The 17638-nt window shown below is 38.5% G+C and overlaps 1 pseudogene; it reads right to left on the reverse strand.

Annotated features, from left to right (window-relative positions):
• Positions 1–5092: 5092 nt before the first annotated feature.
• On the reverse strand, positions 5093–17149 carry LOC113073581 (zinc finger protein 281-like; annotated as a pseudogene).
• Positions 17150–17638: the final 489 nt, after the last annotated feature.

Raw genomic sequence — 17638 nt, forward strand, 5'->3', positions numbered from 1 at the left:
GCTCCACTCATTCTCTACTTTAGGACAGGAAGAATTGTATAAACTTTTTAAATCATCTAAACAAACAACATAAATGTTAGACCCTATTCCATCTAATCTCCTAAAAGTAGTTCTTCCAGAAGTCATAGATTCACTTCTGACTATTATTAATTTGTCATTGTCATTAGGATATTTCCCCAAAACCTTCAAACTGCTTGTCAGTAAGCCTCTTATCGATAAAACACAACTAGAATCCAATGAACTAGTTAATTACAGAGCGATCTCGAATCTTCTGACTGGATTCTGTGAGGACTTCCAGTCAGGATTTAGACCGTATAATAGTACTGAGACTGCTCTCCTTAGAGTTACAAATGACCTGCTCTTATCATCTGATCGTGGATGTATCTCGCTATAAGTGCTATTGGATCTTAGTGCTGCGTTCGACACTATTGACCACAACATTCTCTTGAACAGACTAGAAAACTTTGCTGGCATTAATGGAAGTGCATTAGCATGGTTCAACTCGTATTTATCTGACTGCCATCAATTCATTGCAGTGAATGAAGAGGTATCATATCGATCATAAGTGCAGTATGGAGTACCTCAAGGCTCAGTACTAGGGTCACGCTTTACATGTTACCTCTGTGAGATATCATCAAGAGGCATGGTGTTGTCTTTCACTGTTATGCTGAAGATACTCAGTTCTATATTTCTTCACTGCCTGGAGAATCATACCAATTTGGAAAATGAATGGAATGCATAGTCAATATAAAAACCTGGATGATGAGTAATTTCTTACTGCTAAATTCTGAAGAAAAAAAAAGAAAAAAACAGATGTGTTACTTGTTGGACCTAAACCCTCTGCATGTAATAACCTAGAACACTGTCTAAGACTTGATGGCTGCTCTCACAATTCTTTGTCAGCAGTTAGGAACCTACAACATTAATATGTAGAACCAGTTATATTTAGAACCTTGGCATCCTGAAGAATCCTTTTAATACTGAAATGGTTCTTTGTGTCAGAGTTTAGGGTTCTTTATTCCTGCCTTTTGTTTTTTAAATCTGTAACTGTCAACACTCTGCATTATCAAGTTTCTGGAGTTTAGTGATCCAACTAAAATTACACATACTGTCAACACACTCTCAACATGTAAATTATTTCATTCCTAAATTTAAATGCAAATTTAACTTTAAAATTGTATCTGGTTTTCAAACAAACATGTTCTTTTCTATTCTTTTTTGATCACATGTAAGTGGCTGAGGATACGCATCTTCTCCACTAAGTAACAGAGACATTGATTGTATAATCCATATTGTTAGAATTTTAAATAATTATTTGTTTATTACTAACAGAGGCTACTCTAAATATGTATCATTAGGTCTACTGAGTTTCTGGAGTTCAGTCATCCAACTACACAGACTGTCAACACACCCTCAAAAGGTAAATTGTTTCTTTCTTAAAACGTCTATAATTTTTAACTTTCATATTGTAACAGTTTTTTTACAAATCATATTGTTTTCTCTTTTCAGTTTAAGAGAACACGTAAGTGTGACCAGCCCTGTTCAGTCCTCCTCATCAATAAGTAACATAAATATTTAATTTATGATCCTTTTTTTTTTTTTTACAAATGAAAGGAGACACATAGTATACCGCTAATAATTGTTAGATCACTGTAATTTTTGCAACAAATCCAAATGTCATGAAAAAATTAAAGTACCTAGATTTTTGTTGCTGTTTTTATGTAAAACTCTAATGGACACTGCAGGATATTGTAATATTAGGCAGATAGTAGGAGTAAAAAAAACTATATTAATAAAAAACAAATACAAATAAATAATGACAGAAATATTAATATACTAATATGTATGAAAAAAGTATCATTAAAAAGGTTATTTGTAACATCATTAAGGTCCTAGATAGCATTTTCAAATCATGTTTCTTTATGGAACCCTAAAAAGGGTTCTGCTATTGTTACAAGCTGAAGAACGCTTTTCTGGTACTGTTTAGAAACATTTTTTCTTAAGAGTAGTTGTGCTGCTTGATAGCAATCTTTCCATCGAAAGCCAGATTTGTAAAACTGCATTTTTCCATCTAAAAAATATATCTAATACCATGTCCACTGCGTTCTCAAAACTCTGGCAAGAGTTAGAATATCAAAATCAACTGCGGACGACAGATCCTTTTCCTATTTAACGCCCAAACTCTCTGTAATATTGTTCGGGAGGCAGACACACTCTGTCAGTTTAAATCTAGATTAAAGACCTATCTCTTTAACCTGGCCTACACATTACACACTAACAAATTTCTTATATTCAAATCCGTTAAAGTATTTTTAAGCTGCATTAATTAGGTAAACTGGAACCGAGAACACTTCCCATAACACCCAATGTACTTGGCTTGCTACATTGTTAGAATGGCATCTATTCTAATATTATTCTGTTTCTCTCTCATTCTGAGGTCACCGTAGCCACCAGATCCAGTCTGTATCCATATCAGATGTTTACTGCAGTCACCCGGATCCAATACGTATCCAGACCAGATGGTGGATCAGCACCTAGAAAGGACCTCTACAACCCTGAATGTCAGCGGAGACCAGGACAAATAGATGAGCCCCAGATACAGATCCCCTGTAAAGACCTTGTCTCAGACGACCACCGGGATTCTTCTGCACAATTTGACTGAGCCTGGATTCTCCCAAGGTTTTTTCCCCATTCTGTTAGCGATGGACTTTTGGTTCCTTGCAGCCGTCGCCTCTGGCTTGCTTAGTTGGGGACACTTAATTTCCAGCAATATCGTCGACTTGATTGCACAGATAACATTTAAACTGAACTGATAAACCACCTTTTTGCATTATTGATACTATTTTCCTCTTTAATGCTGTTCAGTTGCTTTGACACAATCTGTATTGTTAAAAACACTATTTAAATAAAGGTGACTTGACTTGAAAAGTTGTGCTGCTTAATTTTTTTTTGGGGGGGGGGGCACAGTGATATAAAGTTTATTTGATAAATAGAACATTTGAAATAGAATATAATTTTTTGTAACACGATTTACTGTCCTTTTGGATCAATTAACTGCATCCTTGCAGAGTGAAAGTCATTTTGCTAAAGAAAAAAATAATACTAATCCCAAGAGATGAAAAATTAACCAGATTCGTTCATTCATATTCAAGGGCAAGTTGCTATGTGTGAATGGTTGTGAACCTCAATGAACTTATAGGCCTTGAAAACCAAGTTGTGCTGGACTGGGTACAGAGCTATAAAAATCTTAAACCCACAGTTCACGCTCCACCCTGATAATACACACATTACCTCATGATGGTGCAAGTGATGTGATACCAAGAGGATTTTTTTTTATTTTTTTCAACTTAGAAAGGTTTGCCTCTTTGTAATTAGAGTAGGCTAATTGCTCTGATTGTCGCCCAGGCATGTACCCTGAATTATGGTCACCCTGATGATAGAGCAAGACTCAAGATTAGACTCAAATTCACTCCTACTTCTGCATCAGTGCCTCAGAACATCAAGTCCACTTACTTGAGCCTCTCAGCTCAAAAATAAAATAAAAAATGGGATGTTTACCAAACAAGATACTGAAGGGGCGGATCTCTAACAGTATCATATATAAAAATATCTTGTAACATCACACACTAGAAAAAATACATGATTCCAGAAACATTGATCTCAGCATTTTTATTTTTTTCTAATTAATAATAAAGTCAACATGGACAGGTATAGCCCTGTGTATCAGATCACAAGAATCTGTGATGAAATAAGACAGGAGAGAAAAAGATAATTAGCTACAAATTTGGCATGGTGACAAAAAGGGGGGAAAAATAAAACAAAACAAAAAATTTACATGCAAAAAAAAAAAAAAAAATTGTAGTGTTATTAACTATGTAAACAAAATAAATACTTTCAGGAATATACAGCAAGAAGCCAAAAAGAAAACTGACAGATTGATGGCTGGCATTATTCAAGCCACACAGGATTTCATTCAAGGCTTAACAGTGTCTGCGGGGGCTTTACACACTGAACCAGAAATTATATTTCAGCTGTGCTTCACATCAAATCATAAAACAAATTACAGAACAAAACTGCAGGGCACAGGATGAATTTAAAACAAAAGTATATGCAAAGTGAATTGACAGCCTGTGCATCTAAATTAAATTAGATTTCAATTCATGGCATCTTTGGATCTCCTTGACCTTAGTTACTGAAACAATACTAAACTTACCAACTTCAAGAACCTTAAGTTCAGAAAATTGTCACTGAAAAGGTAAGAAAACAGGACATCCTACAATAAAAAAAGACAAGTTTAATGGCAAAGGGACTATTTGAGGCGTTTCTTAACGGTAGCCACATCGGTCATGCTACATACATAGTCACTCTTTGATATCCCTGCTTCTGTGACCAGTGATATGAGGTATAAAACATCAGCTATGGTGATTTCATTTCAGTCATCACACTCCTCATTAATGTGATTATTACTACTAACATTATTGTGAACGGAGTACCCCCCAACCTTCCTAAATGAGTCCTAGTGGTCAGTTTGTGTTCCCTAAGAGCCGTCCGCCTGTCAAACAAACTAATTGCATGTGGTTCTGTCCTTTTTTGGGGGATCGGTGGCTAAAACACATGAAAGAAGGAACAACATTAGATGACAGTAATTCAAGGACAGTATAACAGCAGCCAACAGTGCTGATGGAAGACAGTTATTGATCGTTTAAAAAAAAAAAAAAAACAATAATACTTGTACAGTACAAAATCAAACGCATAAAAATGTAGTTCAAGGTAATACTTTGCCCTGCATGCACGCTGCAATAAGTTTTCTGAATTCCTTTTGGACTGTTAAGTCAGTAATATTTCGGACCAATACTATATAAATTACTAAGAGCCTGACTTTTTACAAGTCGCCTCTGGTGAAAGGCTTGGTACAACAGGGGCCATTTTAACACGAAGCATATTTTCCCAAGCCAATACTCTTGAAATAACCCCCCCCCCCTCCATAACCTGCCCTATATCCATGAGAAGCTGGGAATAAAATATTAAAAAGACACCCTACGCTCCCACCCCAAGAAAAGCCCACCCTTAATTCCAGCAAACACGACCATTGAAACTAAAGTTATCCATAAGAAAGACCTCATCATTGGTCTTGTCAACATAACCTACGCTTCCTAAAATGAATCCCGCCCCTTTTCTGTCCACTGCCCCCTTTTTAAAAACAGCATGTCAGTTACACAGTTCACATTCTGTGTGATCAGCCTGGGTAGTTTCATTCACCTTGTAGAATAAACAGGATCAAAAAAGTGCTAAATGGGATTCTTTCTGACGAAGAAGAGAAAGGAGGAGTGGATGGAGGGAGAGAGGGATGAGCAAGCCAGACAGGCACAGAAGAATCCCATGGTTTGGCCTGTGCCAACAGGCACTTACACGCTCGCATGCAGTGCCCTCTAGTGTATAGCTCTTGGCTTCGCAATCTAAGGAATAAAAAAGAAGGACAAGGCGAAGGGGCTTTACATGCTGTCAGTCACAGGCCTCCCTTCACAAACTCAATCCCTCTTTATCTCCCTCCGAGTCACCTGCCAGTCCAGTCTCAAGAAAGAGTATATGTTATTTTACATACAGATATTCTTATAAATATATATTTATATATATATGGCCCTTACTGAAAGACAATGTGAGTATTTCACATTGACAAAAGTACCATAATCTCTATACAGCTAAGTGGAAAGTGGTGTCAGTGTAATTTAACAGGCAGCGCTTTAGTCTTCTACTTGTTGCACTTATTCAGAAGAATAAAAATAAAAAAAATCTCCCGAAAAAGCTCTTTGTATTTGCAAAACGTCTGCCTCTTGGATGAATGCTTGCTACCCTTCTGGATTTGCCGTCCACACATTTTCCTGAGTTATACTTGAATCACTGTAACAGACGATTTCAGTTCTGGGCAACTCCCTGCCATTGCTTTTTCATAGTTACTTTTACATGCTTGTGAATTCAATTGCTAAAATGTACGTGAATGACTTTTGGAAAAAAATTAAGCAGAACTAATTTTGCATTTTTGTCTATTGATCAACAGAGCGGAACTAAAAGTCTACGGAGCATTAACAAAGGAAATTGAAAAACAGAAGAACGTAATAATGCAAAATGCAAGCCAAAGGAGGGCGAAATTTCATATTAACAATGGCGGTGAGAAAAACATTTCTTAAAACCTTGACAATTTCATTGAAGTATGAGAACTAAATAATAACAATAATAATAATAATAACAATAACAACAACAACAACAATAAAGACAGCATGACAAAATAAAACTAGGGAACCTCCATCTGAGCATCTAGGCACATGAGCCCGTTCACCTGTAGCTTTGGCTTGTTGGGGTTTTGGAGCCACTGCTGACTGGGTCGCTGGCGTCAGCCAAGAGATTGCTATACCCTGAGAATTCGGAGACTGATGTGTGTAAGTGGTGAGTCACCTCTCCCCCCGAGTCACTGCTGAAGGCCAGGGACACTCTGCCCCCTTTAAACTGCGCCCCGAAAGCCTGGGCAAAGTTCTCGATCTGATAAGGAGCCTTGGCTGGGTCCAGCGTGGCCAGGTCCTGGGAGGCAGCCAGGGAGAATCCTCCAGTGGTGGCTGCGGCTCCGTTTTTCGGCCCTTGTGTTTCCTTCGGACCGCCCAGGTCGAGAGGCTGAGGTGTGATCTGGTAGGCGTTGGTGTTGGGGGTGTGTGGAGGCGGCGGAGGGGAGGTGTGCTGCTTCTCCAGCTGTTCGGTGAGCTCCTGGGAAGGTGTGAGCTGCTGCGTGTGCGCAGATGGCTCCAGGCTGCTCAAGTGGAAGCCCGTTGGAGGCGACGAGCCCTCGAGGAGACCAAAGTGGGACTTTGGCACAGACAAAAGGGAGGGCGAAGACGAGACAGGATGAGAGAACGAGTACTCCAGAGGGGAGGAAGTATACACATGCTTGTCTGACAAAAGCGGGCTAGGGCCTGTAAATGGTCCCGTGGTAGTCACGACAGATCCAGGACTGGAAACCAACGGGAAGCTTGCGCTGTGACTGGTCCTCTCTAGCGCCTGTAGGAGAAAACGTGAGTACTCATGCATGATTACGGATTTGTCGCCACCATTGGGACTCGACAGGGCATCCTCGGTTCCCAGCGGGTCTGTAGCATCTGTGGCGGCTGGCTGGAGCTCCACGTGATGGGGATCGGTGATGTCAAAGGTCACGTCAGACTTGTGAGCGTAGTGGTCCAACAAGCTCTGGAGAACCTCATCTGGGATACCAGACTTGTCCTGCTTTATATCTCCCAGAGGGGACGCGTCCAGGAGGCCCAGTGTGGCGTCACCATCTAGGACCCCAGAAACGACACCCTGGATGACCGTCGGCTGCGACTGCAGGTGACTGACGCCTACATCATAGTCTGAAGCTCCAGAAGCATTGCCCCCATTGTTTGGCACATGGAGGTATCGCCTCTTCTTCAGAAACTGCATTGCATCATCATAGTTACTGCTGCTGGGACCAGCTTTGGCCGCTTGACCTGGAAGAAGCCCGAGGCTCTCCAAGCCTCCTGCAGGCAACTCCATGCCTCCTGGCTTGGTCTGATCCATGGGGTGAGTATTTTTCTCCAGGGACTTCCTGTTCCCCTTCTTAAAGACCATCTTGGGAGCCCGGCCGTGTTCACTGTGCATGCTGGAGCCCGGCTGAGCTGAAGATGAAGTTGTTGATACCCCAAAGTCATGCACCCCGTAACCATCTGCCCCCTGACTATGCGTCGCTCCCATAGACCCGGATGACTTTTTACGTTTTCGCTCACCCCCCTCACCAGCATTTTTTGTCTTGCCCCGTTTGCGGCTGGGCGTAGCTGCATTTCCCTGAGAGATTCTGTAGCTGCCGTGTTCTCCGTCGCCTGCTGAGCCCAACTCGTGCTCTCCCCCATCCACACCCTTTTTGATGGCATCTCCACACGTCCGCTTGTGCTTCAGCAACCGGTCCGTTCTGGAAAAATACTAAAGGAGGAAACACAAATGTGAGAACACTGCTGCTCAACAGAAAGGGTTGAAACTCGTGCATGAAACGCACCTGTTGGCAGGTGTCACACTTGTATGGCTTTTCTCCACTGTGAGTTCTCTTGTGTCTTTCCATGTGATACTTCTGAATAAAACGCATGTTTGCACTGATCACAGCTGAATGGCTTCTCTCCTGGAAACCGGACATCAATGAAAGGAAAGATCAGTTGTGCACCAAACAAATCTGGCTTGCAAATTTTTATGATGAAAACAGAAGTGGCTGTGAAGCATGATTTACATCTTCCCAACAAATAAGCCGGATATGAGGAAATGAAAGCTGAAGTGTGAACTTGAAGAACTTACCACTGTGGATCTTCTCGTGTCTCTGTAAGAGGTATTTCTGAATGAAGCTCATGTTACACTGAGTGCAGCGGAAAGGCCTCTCACCTGTAAATGACGGAGTTCACATGTTTATATAAAGACATCATGATGGTTTTTAATGAGGTCCATACACTTCTAAGTCTGAGTAAAATAATTGTATCAATTACAACTGAATCTAAAGTATTATTTAGCAAACCTATCTGGCTGCTGTTAAAATAGTAGTTTTCAACCATTTAGACTCCAAGGGCCTCGGTTTGTATAAAATACTTTTTTTTTTTTTTAATTATGAGTAATCGCATCCAAGATTTTGTGTCTGTTTACACAATGTGTGTGTATATTTACATGTACATTATATAAACACACACATTAACATACATAAAAATACACACACACAAAAGAGTCCTTTCTGGTTCTCGAATCTGATTGGCTGACAAGAGTGCAATATTACAGTGATAACAGTGCTCCTCCAACCATTACACCCTTTGTGTCAGTCTGCTTTCAGTCTACTTGTCGTTTTTCTCACAGGAAGTGTCATGGCAGATGCCCAGATCTACTCAATTTAAAAATAATACTGCTTTTTCTGTCATGGAATGTATTTTTTTTTTTTTTTTTGCCATATACAAATAGCTTTTTCGCAAACCTATTTTCATGATAAATCCTTTTAAATCTTTAAGAAATGATTCAAACAGTTTATTCAAATGTAATACAAAAAGATTTGCACTTTTGTGAACTTGACAAACCAGCTATTTTAGAACGCAAGTACCCTTAATCTCTACTTAATACTGGCTGTTAATCCTTGGAACAAATTGTTTGTGATGACACGGTGTGCACAGGCCAATCTCTACTAGCATGTGCACGCTCTGTTGTGTGAGTGTAAAGGCATGCTGACCTGTGTGTATAAGCACATGTCTGCGTAAATGATAGGAGCTCCGGAACGCTGCATTGCAGTGCTCACAGATGTGCGGTTTGGAGTTTGGAGACAAGCTCCCTCCATCTTGATCCAGCATCATTGACTGCAGAAAAAAATATTTTCAGCATTAGACAACACTACTATTAATTTATGTAGGGAAATCTTTTTCACATTTTAACAATAAGCACAGCAGTGAATAATAAATCAGTTTTATGTTGATGAAGTGTTTTTGTTTGCACCTTCGACTCTCCTCGTTTCCTCCGTGTCTTGCCCTCCTGTCCCTCGCCGTTTGACCTTCGACCTTTCCTCCCTGAGGATTCCTTTACCAGCCGCCCTGACAGCTGGAAGGATAACAAAGGAGGAGCAGACTAAATAAAAGACCACAAAATCCCATTCAAACACAACATTTGTGAAGCCAAAAACGTTTTTTCTTTTTGTATGCATGGCATATTGAGACTCTGCCATGTTGAGATTTTTGGGGGGATTGTTTTTTTTTTTATTTTTTGTTTTTTTTTATTGAAACAAACGCAGATACAGAACATCTACAATACGAACATAATAGATGAGAGACTAGTTTGAATATTAAAAGTATTGGCTAATGTGTAAGTGGCAGAAGGCAGGGTGGTAAACCTGTTATTTAGGAGTCTCTATATCTATCCCTCGAGAATCAATGACACTTTCCCTTTTTCGTGTCCATCTATGGAAAAACACCATGTGGATTATTGACCAGCTGCACATCTGAATAGTGTCTCACATTTGGGCAGTATAAAACACCAGATCGGCGAGAAACACACACACACACACACACACAAAAAAAACACCCATGTTGAATGGAGATTAAAATATGAATTGTCCATGTGACACTCATTGTCCTTCAGATTCAGAAGGCTATGGCATATTTGACAATAGAGCGAGAAAGATATGACATTTTAAATTGGCTAGCCAAAACATATTTTACTTTTTGCTCTAGTCTGATGTCTTTAAAATGACCTCTACTTTAACAGAAAAAAGCATGAGGAAGAGCAACTGGGATAGATTAACCAACCAACCAGATACAAAAGACAGAACAAAGACATCTTGTGTGATATTCTTTATGTGCTGCTAGAAATAATCGTGAATTAGCATGAGTCATCATTTTATTAATGTAATCACAGCTGCCGTTGGCTACTGCACAAAGACAGAGCCAGATGCAGTGTCTCAATGCTTCAGCCTGATTTCCTTTCCAATCATCGGTGCTGGTGAGACGATCAATAACCCCTTCTAATGATTAAATGGCTTCACTGCCCTTATAACCTCGGAAAGGACTTAATTATCACAGTATCACATGCAAAGGTGCCGTTTTTAATTTCCGCGCACACAACTGCATGAGTCCCGTTGCATTTGACCTAGTCAAACCCCTCAATCATCCACAGAAACAGGATGACATCACTGACAGGAAGGACCATTATTTTCTGTCCTACAGTAATATTGTGAAATCTGCCCTCAGCTTGGCTTGGGATAGACTTCCACAGACCTTAAACACAAACTTGGCTTAATTTAAGAATCTAGGGAATTTGGAAATTTAGATATCAGAAAAAAAAAGAAAGAAAAAAAAACACCCATGCCCTCTAAAATTCAAGAAAAATAACCATTAGATTACTGATGTGGGACACCCACTACTTAGCACAAGTTATGAATTAAAGAGATTTCTTTATTTATTCATTCACTGATTGAAGATTTATGGTGCTAGTGATTGAAGATTTATGGTGCTAGTACGCGTAGTAGCTGTTATTGGCTAGGGAAAACCCTATGATACCTTCTTAAATATCTGAGACTATATAAAAATCTCTGAAACTCTTTCTTTTAACACTTTCTTTAGATTAGCACCAAAAGCTGTGCAAATGAAATTATAAAAAAAAAAAAAAAAACATTGACACTGTCAACAAAAATATATTCCATTACAATTAAAAAAAAATTCCTTTTGAGATATTTTCCTTTAATAGAATAACTACATTCTTAAAAATAAGGTTCCAAGAGGGATTTCGTTTTTTTCTGTTTTCAGCAATGCCATTGAAAAACCATAGAACCTTTTAGTTAATAGTTCAAAGAACCTTTACTTTCCTTAATGTGAAGAAAACTTTATAATCTAACATTTTTCCACTAAAGAAGCTTTTGTGAAATGGAAAGGTTCCATGGATATTAAAGAACCTGTAACTTTCATAGTGTAGTGATATTGAAAGTAGGGAAGGGAAGTTCAGTAAAATATGGAATCTAGGAAATCACATGATGAGGATGCATAACATTTTTATAACAGCACAAGTAATAAAAGCATTCCTTGGTGTAATTAGCAACCACCCAGTCCAAGTATATTTTTACAAACAGACATGGGCACACTTACGTTTCCCAGACTGAGGTCTTGCACCATCAGGTTCTGATGGTTGCCCAGCGAGACCTCCAGCAACTCTCCTCCACTTCGTACTCCAGCTCCAGCTCCACCTCCCGGGTAGAGAGGCAGCCTGTAATCATGTTCAGAGACCTTCTCCTGTTTAATGCCCATGGCATGAACGTAATCTCCCATGCTTCCCATCATCCCTCCTATGCCACCTCCACCACCCATGCCTCCAGCACTCAGCCCTCCTCCTCCACAGTCCGGTGAGTCCCTCTCCTTCTTCAAGATCATTTCGTGGGGCTGCAGGTCAGCCATAACGGTTTGACTGGCCAGCCGGGTGAAGCTAGTAACAGGGGGCAGGTGACTGAACATGAGCATGCCCGGACCAAAGCCTGGCTCCATTCCACCGTTAGAGCGGAGGAACTCATTGCCAAATTTGTCCTGGATCAGGCTCATGTTGAAGGCGCAAGGCTCAGAGTGTTATCACACTCACGCTGATTCTGGAACGGGGCAACAGGGTCTGCTTCAATGCAAGGCCACCTCACTCATCCTAAACACATAAAAAGAGACCAAATAATGATTTGATTACAGTGATTCTTTACATACATGAAGTGCTCACCAACTGTGCCTGATTAGGCAAATAGAAACACAATTATTTTTAATACACAATATACGGAGTAATAAATGAAAATAATGTGAAATGTGAAATAAATTATAATATATTTGTTCACAAAACTCACTAAAGATGTATTTCTTTTAAACATTGTGAAATATTACTACAATTTAAATGAACTGTTGTCTATTTTAAAATGCTTGAAAAACATTTCTTTTAATATCAATGTTGAAATAGGTTGTGCTGATTAATATTTTTGTGGAAACAAAATATTTTTTTTTTTTTTTACAATGTAAGCCTGACTTTAAATGTATCCTTAATGCATAATTAATATAAGTATTATTATTTTTAAATGATACTTGAGTATACACACACACACATACATACATACATACACACACATATATATATATATATATATATATATATATATATATATATATATATATATATATATATATATATATATATATATATATATATATATATATATATAAAATGTGTGTTTTTGTGACATATCAGGACACAACTCTGCATAGTGACATGGGTATTACACAGGTATTACAAGGAGAGGGTGACTTATGAGGGCATAACCCATGTCCCCATTTTTCAAAACGCTTATAAATCATACAGAATGAGTTTTTTTGAGAAAGTAAAAAAATGCACAAAGTTTCCTGTGAGGGTTAGGGCTAGGTGTAGGGTTGGTGAAGGGACATAGAATAAACAGTTTGTACAGTATAAAAACCATTGTCTATGGCATATCCCCACTTTTCACAAAAACAAATGTGTGTATTTGTGTGTGTGTGTAAATGCCATTCTGCTCTAGATATCAGTGTCAACAGTTTAAAAAAAATAACAATACAAATTCAATCCTGCCGTTATTTTAGTATTTCCTTATTATTTTAAAGCGACATTGCTGAGAAGCAATACAATCTTGGTTGTAAAAGTAATTTACAGGTGGCCAATAAAAGTTGTAAAAGCTGAAAATTAAGTTTCAAAAGCTGCAAGAGTGTGAATGTGCCATGGACAACCACGTCAGTCATGTTTGTGTGAAGACTCCGATGCCTACTGCATCCTTCTGAGTGCTTCTGTAATTTGGAATGTTTTCATTTCAGGTTTCTGAGGCTCTTCAAAACCAGGTCACTGTGACAAATGTTTGTAACAAAATGAACACTGTATGATGCTTTCCAAATTCATGGAAACCGTGAAGCATGTGATGCAAGCGAGTGATGTGATGATCTTTAAAAACAAATGTAGAAGCAGGAGCTGTATGCTCTTTTGATCCAGCTAACAAGTGCTTAAACTGGATTAATCAGAGGTTTGTGGGGCAGACATAAAAAACATGTCAACCTCTCTTCAGTTTACTGTGCTTTCCATTTCCTCCTTTTAACACACAAACAACAACCTAGGGGAAACAATTCACTAATGACTTCTAAAGAGAAGTACTGTTAAGTACTCATAAAGATAAGGAGTAATTACAATAAGAGTGAAGCAAACAGCTCAACATTAGGCTTTCACTTTCATTTAATGTGCTTCAGAAATAAATAATATTTGTATGTATTTTATTTTTAAATGAGAGACATTACCTGGCTATAGTTTCATGGCATGAAAGCATCTATTCAGACTCAATGTAAACATATCAAAAATCACACATGCACAAGAAATCTCTAAATCATTTTGTATGTTTTTTTATTTTTTATTTGTATCATTTAAAAGATTATGTATGTTTTTGCATCTTGCAGAAGTTTGAATTTGAGAGAGAGAGAGAGAGAGAGAGAGAGAGAGAGAGAGAGAGAGAGAAAGAGAGAGAGAATTGACACACTACATGTAAACAATGTATAGTTTACTGTCAAAATTTCCTTTGGATTTTTTCAGCTTTTAAGAACTGCCAGGTTCTCTGGTAGTGGGTGGAACTAATGAGCAAACGATTATCTCATTGGCTGGTTGAGCCTATTATCGTCACCTATTATCGTCCCCGTTTTGATTTCAGCAAATCAGTTCAAGCGAATGTACACAACCTGATTAATATTCATAAATCCAGCAGCTCGTTAATCCTTAGTGCATTTCATATTGTTCTTATTAGTAGAATTCGTATCATTATTATAAGTATTTTTATTAGTCCCCCCCCCCCAATTTTTTACAGAAACACTGAATGACCAAAAAGCTCAACCACCTGTCCAAAGGTCAGTTAAAATGACTAATATGCATTCATACATGGTTATCAAGTTTTAATTCTAAATATTAAAGTTCTGTCATTAAATAATACAGAATTATTATATTTTAATGCTTGACTGACCGATGTTAAGAGTATACTTTAAGATATATAAAAAAAGTTCCATTTTACAAACATATATATATATATATATATATATATATATATATATATATATATATATATATATATATACACACACACCAGTCTGGGGAGTAAACTAAGAAATTTACTAGCCAATGGCGATTTAATTGCCAAGGTTTCCGTAGAGAGTTTCAAGGTGAAAAAAAATTACACATGCACAGACATTCACTTTAAGATATCATATGCAAAACAAACCGTCTGGTGTTTGCTCACATGCTGTATTTTTGAACGTTAAGGATTAAGAGCAAGTTATAAATATAAACATGGATGCTGTGCCCTGTGAACATGTCTAACATCAGGAATGTTAGTGAATTGTGGCCTGTGGAACATTCTTCTTTAACTGTGCAACGTGTGTGTTTATGTGCGTGTGAGAGAGAGACATTTGTTATTAGGCCTACATCAATCAACTGTGGTGGTTATTTTATAAGCAAGTATCATCAACTTTGAGGGCTGAAGAGTGAATATCCTGCTCTGACTAATTATGATTTTCTACAATTGACAAACTGGCTGTTGCAAATGCAGAATTACAAATGTAATCCGTCAGTAATGACCTAATCTAAAACCAATCAGTAATGATACGGATTCAAGTTTGGCAAACCTTAAGCAGCCAAAACTTAATTTCAGGACTGAAAGTAATGACTCAGACTGAGTCAGATGATGATTCAGTAAGCAAGTCATACAGGATAGGAACAACATGAGGGTGAGTAAATGATGACACTTTTCATTTTGGGTTGAACCATCGTCATTTAAAAATTAAATGGATTTACAAAAAAAAGAAAAAAGCTTCCCATCAATTTATCATAGATCCCATTATAAAATAAATTTGTTTAACAATTGTAAATGAGAGCTGGTATTTTGCAGAAATGTTTCCGTGTAAATTATGACAGGCACTATAGACTGGTTTCCATGTCTCACTCAATGTGTGTGTGTACATTTGCCAAGAGTACATCATGTTTCCGGGAAGTCAATGGCCAATTGCTCTTCTTTAGATTCCTGCGCCATCCGATGATTCATACTAATTCATTTCCCCTTAAAAGGCTGATGGATTGGATCTAAACCAGATGCTCTGGCATCCATGTCACTTCACATTTAAGGAAAAGATGAAGAATCAATAGGAGCTCGTTCATCACGTGGAGAATTCATGTCCAACATTTAATAATTAGATTCAAAACATCTCTATCTTTCTTGTGGTCCCATGTTTACTTGTATCAACAAATTTTAGGTGGAATATGGGTAATGTTAGTGTCGAGATTCACAGTGTGGTTAGGTTAAGGGTGGGTTTAGGTATTAAAATGTTTATATATATATATATATATATATATATATATATATATATATATATATATATATATATATATATATATATATATCAATTACATTCAGGTATTTTTAAATAATTAAAACCTATAACATGTGTACACAATATCTGCCCATCAAACGATTAATTTAAATGTTAGTACATAGCAGTAAAGACACTTAACATAAAGTGGGTCCAAACATATCGTGGAATAAAAAAAAGGCGAAATAAAGGAACACTTTGTCCTAGTAGATGCGTCTTTTATGTCGTTTAACCGCACGTAGCTCGCGTCTCTTTGTGTTGTGAGTGCGCGCAGACGGCACGCGACGCAGATGGTATGTAAATAGCTCGTGCATACGTTAGCCAACTGAGCTAGCTCATCAATCAGAGAGACATAAATCATTTATTTCACACGCTCAAATCAAAGCGATTCCTATCTTGGGACACAGTGGCCATATTGGCCAGAAAAAAACACACGACTCCGTGGCACGGGACCCTGAAGTCTATACTGTGGACGTGCGAGATTTACGTTTTTGTTAGTAAGGCAGGACCGTTATGGTGGGACCCATATTAATAACTACATGCCGATCACAAAGGGCCTCGCTGCTAACGCGCTAGCTCCATCCGGCTAAGCGACGCTTAATAAATAAAATACACTAGCAAAAGTATAGAGCGTGGAACGAGCACTCATATAATATGACAAATATAATAAAACATATGCAATAATTAACTAAAAAGCACTTTGCAAAGTCGAAATGTGCTTTTGTTTTACACCACACGTTCACAACAAGAAATGAAGACGTATAGAATATGGACAATGGCACTGCTGTGAGTGCGACAGCGCTTAGCCATAATAAACAGCCCCGTGCAACTCCTACGAACAATTGATGCTCCGCGTCAAGCTACGCGGCTACATGCTACACTGCGTTGCGCTTTGTTGTCTACCACGCTGGCGTGCGCCTCTCCGACGCTTCAAACTTAACGCAAAGCGGATCTCAGGGTTTCGCTTACCAGTGCATGTCCACCGTTGTCTCTCCGTGTGTGTATTTCCCCCCTCAATCAATCCTTTTAACATTCAGAGCCCAAACATTGTTCTCCCGCAGCTGCTGCTTTCCTCCATCTTGTCTGAGCGCGGGGAACTGTGGGTAGAGCCGACGGGTCCTGCGAGGAGACAGACGATGTGATCCAGGGCATTGGAGCAGCGTCCGATAATAAACTACCGCACAGAGGAGCACACACTAGACCTATTGAGACAGTTCAGCTTTGCATTATTGTACCAACGCACACAGTCTGTGGATAGGTTTCATAAATAGTCTACTTTTTGGCAACTTTTTCACACCCTTGCATTCACAGAGGAAGACGTTTATGCAAAGACTGTTTTTCACAATTTTCTCTTTGAAAACCTATTCCCCATCTTATTCTCCCAAGACTGTGTTTGTGTCTCAGAAATATGGTGGTATCCCGTTGGGTCTCCCAAAATTAGGACACAGCACATAGACCGTTTATATGGCTCTCAAATTAATAGGATGGCTGTGACACAATTCATTAAGCTAAAAAAAAAGGAAAATAATTCCTCAAATAGCCTCTTTATTAACTACTAGACTATCATAATTGCAAGCAGAAATTGTGACACTAAAAAAAGATCCAGATGGGGAAACAAATTCATGGAAAAATCAAAGCCTATTTTGAAGTCTAAGATTCTATATTGTATCCACTTTCCACAAAATGACAAACTA

Source organism: Carassius auratus, unplaced genomic scaffold (assembly GCF_003368295.1).
Source record: "Carassius auratus strain Wakin unplaced genomic scaffold, ASM336829v1 scaf_tig00012326, whole genome shotgun sequence".
Classification (NCBI taxonomy): Eukaryota; Metazoa; Chordata; class Actinopteri; order Cypriniformes; family Cyprinidae; genus Carassius; species Carassius auratus.